This window comes from Halyomorpha halys, unplaced genomic scaffold (genome assembly GCF_000696795.3).
Source record: "Halyomorpha halys isolate HHAL.00 unplaced genomic scaffold, Hhal_1.1 Scaffold331.1, whole genome shotgun sequence".
NCBI classification, from domain to species: Eukaryota; Metazoa; Arthropoda; class Insecta; order Hemiptera; family Pentatomidae; genus Halyomorpha; species Halyomorpha halys.
The window spans coordinates 514,069-521,253 of NW_027116263.1; the positions used below are offsets into that span (position 1 = coordinate 514,069).

The 7,185-nt window shown below is 29.2% G+C and overlaps 1 protein-coding gene across 1 annotated transcript in view; it reads left to right on the top strand.

Moving 5' to 3' along the window:
- LOC106681366 (neuron navigator 3) overlaps positions 1 to 7,185 on the top strand; it is a 201,052-nt gene that overhangs the window by 66,321 nt on the left and 127,546 nt on the right. The gene's annotated exons all lie outside the window — the stretch shown is intronic.

Here is a 7,185-nt window from a genome sequence, read left to right on the forward strand (position 1 = left end):
TATATATAATAGTATAACTGCCAACAGATGAGTACTTGTGTTCTTCGTTTTAATTTATTAATGACCTTTCTCAACTTTCGTATTCAATAATTAACTCTTATTTTAAATATTTTAACTTTTTATTGATTACCGAATCGACAGCATGTTTACACCGGAAAATACATTGTTTCAAATCATAGTAACTAACTTTAGCAGTTTATTTTTTGATTTAACATAGCGCAAATATTTATTTATAAGGACATTTATGTCTAGGTAATAATATTAAATAATTTATAATAAAAATTCTAGAACGTAGGTTAAATTTATAGGTTATTTAATACTATTTGAATTTTTATCTTCTAAAACCTGCATTGCATACGTTAAGTTTCATTTCATCTATCATTTTTAGTACCTTTTTATAATGAAACTAGATTAAATCGAAAGTAATAGTTGAAAAAATTCAAACGAATAAAACAAGCGTGTCGTTTTTGCTTCCTTTGTTTACCAAGCATTTGAACAAGTCTGCAATTAGAGGCAAGTAGCAAACTTGTAGATTCACCATGAAATAACTTAATGAAGTTTCACCGATTGATTCAAGGAGGAATAAAACTTTAAGGTAATATGAATGTGGAACGAATATAGCACCTCTTATATTCGTCTTATATCAACAGTAAAAAAAAAAATCGTTTGTATTGTTGATAAATGATAATAATTCATATAAATAGTACTAGATAATTTATAAATTCATTTTACGTTCTAGGATTTTAATCAGTAATCTGAAATTCTCACACAAGACTGAAAAGATAGGAAACTGCAGGTCGATTTCGACTATTACAGCACTTACTAGACAAACGGTCTAAACTTCCAACACATTACAAAAGACTGATCTACATGGTTGTAATAAGGCCAATTTGGACATATGGAGTTGAGCTTTGGGGCTCCACTAAACCTTTGAATTCCGCTCGTACCCAATCCTTAAAATCCAAAATCCTTCGTAAAATCCTCAATGCTTCTTGCTTTGCTATAAATAAAATAATCTATTAAAAGACCTTAATGTTCCATATGTGACAGATCTAGCCCGAACCAGATATCAATCCTTCCATTACAAACTCTCTAATCAATCAAACCCATTAGTTTCTAATCTTGCTTCCTCTTTTATTCCGGACGATCCTCCGAGGCGCTTGAAAAGAAGATGGCCAGGAGACCTGCTAATGTAAAATGTCATTAGAATGCTATTAATGGGTAGTTTCTTTACAGGCCTGTAACACTCTATTTTAACAAAGATCAAATTTACTTAATGTATTATAATGCACAGTTATAAATAGCAATAAATAAAAAAAAAAAAGATAGTCAAAATGAAAAGAAACTTAAATATCAGCGCAATAAGATGATAAGGTAAATGATAAACATTCACAGAAATTGTACAACATAACCTATAAATTCAACTTTCGTTCAAGAATATTAGATGTTAGGAGGTGCATAGTACCTAGCATAGCACACACAGTCAGACCATTAAAATATATAGAAAATATTACTTAATATTTATTTTATTTACTGTTGCTTTCTTAATATTTTTATGGTCTCTGAAGTAAAGCTGTTATCTCGTTTTGTTTTTCATCCCTGATGAAGGCCTAAAATTAGGTCGAAACGTACAACGAATACGCACAAATAAATAACTTTTGTTTATTTCTGTATTTTCGCTGACCGCACTCTGACCATCTTCTTCTCATATTTTATTAATTTTATGATGTATTTTAGTTGTAAATACCAATTTATGACATTACCGCAGATACATCGAAATTGGCTTCTCGGAAAGACCCAATATATATAATATTATACGGCATAATATTATTATAGGTAGGCTGGAATATGAGCCATTTCTCAAAGGATCGCCGCAATACAGATCGGATTGGTGGGGGTCTCTAAGTGCCATACAATTCCCTAAAATGGCGCCTAAACATGTCACATTGAAATGGGATCTCGCTGATATATCGAGGCTTAAGTGCTCTTCGCCTCTCGTTCGTGAACGCCGTGTCGAATAACTGTTGCATAGTTTGGTGAATATCTGCCTCTCACCGACAAAGCAGCGATTCTCTACCGTAAGCTATTTTTATAATTTTAGTAGTCTTATTCCAACCTCATAAATAATAAGAATAAATAGATAAAATACAAAACACTAATAAACAAACCGATTAGAATGAACGGTTTGGATATGGGTAAACAAAAAAAAAAAACGCATTTCCTCCTCCTATGTAGAACACAGAGATGTTAGGCATTCGTAATACTCCTACTTATTAATATTAATTTGTATCTTGTATATTTTGGTTTTGAATTTCAGTAGTATTTATTTTTTCTAAAAAAACTATTTTTCGACCTTAGGGCATGGTATTACACGTACACACGCATGCACCCAAACGCACAGACACACACAAACACACACACACACCCTGTATACAGAATTACACCTGAGAAGGTAGTGAATGACAGTTGTTGCAAGAAGAAGAAGAGAATGAACCTTTTGTGACGCAAATTGGCCCAGGTCCAAACCCCTGATTAAGAGATATCGAAGGGAAGAATTCCTAATCGATTCAATCCTCATGAATACCAAGCTTTGTCTGCCAATGTTCGATTAGTGAAAGTCGATATAGAAATCGACTACCATTAACTTTGATTTTATTTATTGGCATAATTTGTATGCCTATAATTAAAACACATATTTATGATTTAATTAATCTTTATGTGATCTACGTTTTTGATGAATTATTATTTAAGAAAATTTACATTTAAAATATCTGTTGAAAATTTTATCAGAGGAGCATTTTTATATTTTATGAACTCTTATTATAGTTTTAAATAAGCTCCGTTTTTCTAATATATATTCCTTAATTTGTTTCCACATTTGACCTTCACATTTATATTTTTAAAAAAAAAGAAATTGTTCCTCTACAACCCACGAGCGTCAAGGTCGCATTACTTTGTAAGGAAGTTACTTGGCCGACGGTTGTGCAAGGAATTCATTTGGTTGAAATCACGCTTGATTGCCAGATTTTTGCCCATTAAGTGTAACTACTTTATGAGGCTGGGTGGACCTCAGAAAGCTCTCAAATCCACAGGGCTGACTCACGGCTACAGTATAACAGAAAATAATTATCTGTCTGAGACGGATTCGAAGCCGAGTCCTTGGAGTTAGTAGCACAGTGCCTTACCACTATCTAGGTCTGAGCCACCCGCTATCTGTACAACAACTTAAATAAACTTCTAATAAAACAGTTATTACTAAATATATGTTAATACAGTATATACAACTATAAATATAATTATTTTTTCCTAATTGATATAATCGACACAAAGTAAAAATATTATATATTATAATACTTGAAATCAATGAAAGATTCCAAAACTTGTGAAGGTAGGTTTTGTTGATGAAAAGGCAATAGCAAATTGGATAAAGTGTTAAATATTTTAAGTGTTTCTATAGGTAAAATAAAAATGTATTATTTTTTAAGTAGATTACCATTATTTTAGAAATTTATTAAAATGTAACAACATAATAAAATTATGTGATATTTATTGATAGAAATAATTGTTTCTAAATATGATTCGACATAGTGGTTGTAATATAAAAATATTAATTATAAATTAATATTAGTATTATAAAATATTTGAGGTATGATATTGTATCATTGAGCTAGCCACTTATACATTTACTAATACAATAATATTTTTTGAATTTAGTTTGCATATATTTCTGGATGTTTAGGTTTTCTAAACCATTAAGAAAGTCAATAGGACAAGCGTAATATTGTCTTAAAGTGATAAAGATTTGAAGGTATTTATAAAAGGCAAAAATGAGAGTGATTATTGAAAGATCGTGGATTGCCCGTATGTAATATATAAAAGAAATATGGTCCGTGTTCTGTGAAAAAAAAACAACTCTAATAGTAATTTAACTATTGTAAGCCAACGTTTCGCCCAACTTTGCTGGGCTTCATCAGAGCAAGAAAGGATACAACTACAAAATAAGATAATGAATTTTCTATTCTATTTTCTTACTGTGTTACCATAATTTAGTGTTTTTATGTGCAAGGTGAGGCGAAACGTAGGCTCACATCGAATAGTTTAATTACTACTCGAGTTCTTTCTTTAACCGCCCTGGGAACATCTTCCTTTTATGTAATACGAAAAATCAAAAAAAGATTTTCCTAAAATTATCCCCATTTTTTTTGTAGGTACAAATTTCAACTGTTAACCATCCAATTGTTTCTATCACTTTAACACAATAGTACGCCTGCCATATTGGCTTTCTTAACAGTTTAAGAAACCTAAACATCCTTAGATATTTAGCAAAATAAATTCACAGAATGTTGATGAGGATCACCATGAGTTTGTATCTTCCTGTCATATATTTCTATTTCTTCTTTGACAAGACAATATATGAGATTTAAATAAATATTTTAGTGTGAATGGAGTGTGTAGCTCAGTGGTAAGGCACTGTTCTGCTAACTCCAAGGACCATCTTTCATAATTTTTGTCTGTTTGGCCAGTTTTAGAAACATTATTCCTAATAAAATTAAATATAAACTAATCATAATATTAAGTTTTCAATAGTTTTTGAATTATTTATTATTAACTTTGTCATTTAAGCCATTTTTCATGACTCCTATCTGGTAATTTCTGACATACGAGGAGGGAGTAGGGGACATTCTCCCCTCTCCTGTATAGGTATAGATAAATGTAATCAATCTATTATCTAACTAGAGTGGGAGGATCCATTTTCATCCTTGGGGCCACCACGAAATAAAAGTCAAGTTGGTCAAGTAATGCCTTGACTCTTTCGGCTACAACGGCCCCTCCACTGGTATGATCTGACCAGCAAATAAAATAAAATTCTCAATCTACAGTTCTTTTTTATGGTTGTGAGTCGATGGATACTTTCCAGCTGAAAATCTTGCTTCAACTATTCGAAGAACAAAAAATACGAGTTATGAATTATTTGTATTTAAGATGTGTATAACAGATTTCAATAGAAATAACCTTAGTCAAACTAAACCGTTAACCCTTTGCAATATTAACAAAAGGATTAACTTTGCAATATAATGTAATACAAAAATAAACAATTAAGATGTCCCGTTAAAGGCTATTGTGTACCTAACGGTTACCTAGTCCTTACAATAATGTAACCTATAGGTTTCATTCGCTTTGTGGACTAGAAAACAGACAGTGTAGTAGTTAAGTATTTTAGTGAAGGTTTTTGTAAATTTTTTTGTAGTTCTTGACCGAAATATAAAAGAATTATTGATTTTCACTTTCACTTATATACTTACAATATCGATATCCGTTAATAATATCGACTTTGAAATTATATTGTCACTAAAATATTGACATTCCGAAACATCAATATTTAAATAGCAAAAATTTAAAAAAATGTATGTAGGTTATATTATATGTAGGAAAGTTTTGAAATTAAATAATTAAATTGATATTGATATCGATAATATTATAATTACTTATAATGTTTCCTTAAAGTATATTATAATTTTTTTTTACATCAGCTTCATTGATATTTTAATTCAATATTATTGCTCGGTATTTCTTGATATTATTAATATTTATTGATTTTTTTGTTGCTGTCGAAAATGATTTACATATAAAAATTATTGGGGTGTGTGATTGCTTTTTGAGAGCAAATTACTTCTGATTTTTTGTTTGCTCATCTATTTTATACATATATATGTATATTTTAAATTTGGCTTTTTTTTTTTTATATGGGGGCCAAATATCGAAGGAAAATAGTGTTATTCCGAAATTTTCAGTCGCGATATCAAAATATCGAATATTGGAAACAAAATATCGATTTATATTTCCAATTCCTGCTTTCACTTACCACAAAAACATAACAGTTTGCTAAAATTTACATTTTTCCCTTCACTATTTATTTAATGCTAAATGAAACATCTAATGAATCAATATTTGAAAATGCTAAGAACGATTTTATGGAATTATACAATGTTTTTCAATTTGAAGGTTCATTTTTTCATATACATTTTGTCTAATCACATATACGTTTTTCTTTATTTTTTGTATTACTTCAATTATAAATACTTTTAAAATTTGCACATGTATTTATTAAATTGATTTTCATATCTATATTGTTTTCTTTTTTATTCATAAGTTAATATTCTTATATACAGTTTCAGTATTCTTATAATATTCCACTATGCTTTTTCTTCAACACTACATCTGCAGATACAATTTAGCACACACCGCCCCATCCTATTTCGGGTCAATTCAAAAAAAATGATATTGCATTACCCAAAGTACTATTAATAAATAGGATTGGTCTGTCCCAAACTTGGGAAAATATCAAGTTGTCCGGTGTTGAGGGGTACAGCCACCCAGTAATCCAAACTAAAAGATACTTTTTTTTTTATAAAACTCAAAAGGCCATAAACATTTTTGTTTTCAAATGAAAGCTCGCGTGTGTAAAGGACATTTTTAACTTTCCCAATCTATAGGTAAGCGATTGTAATGACCGTGGAAATTTTAACACATTTTCGATATCGTGTAATCTAATTCCTATGAAAATGTTCATGATTTTGTTGGAATTATAAATACATTATATTTATTGTATACATCATTTGGTTTTGTAAAACTAATTTAATTAATAGTAGAAATATGTATAATACGAATTTTGTTGGTAAACTAATTTTTTTTTTATCACGCTTTAAATTAATCCATTGATTTTGTTCTTTTATTTTTAATTATACTCTTTTTTCATTTATAGATGAACAATCTTATAGTTTAAAAAAATTGTATCCCTTGTAAAAAAATTACTGGGGATGTAAAAGAAAACATTTATTTTTTAAATTAATTTTTTTAACACATCTAACTGTCGAATTTCTAATTATATTCGATAGATTATTCTGATATATTATTATTTATTAAATAAATCAAAAAATTTCTATTCTTTTTTGTCTCAACACTTTTTATTTTTCACCAGTCCAACGTTTCGGCCATTTTAGCCGTCCTCAAGGACATTTTCAATTATAATTTCTTCCTCACATTAATTTAAAGTTTCTTTTCCAGGCTATTCTGCCCAGGTCATTTCCTTTATTATAAGTTAAAAGCCTATTTTTTTTTTTTTAATTTAAAATCATTAATAGTTAATTCTTCTTATATAAGATTATTCTCTACAATATAACAAAC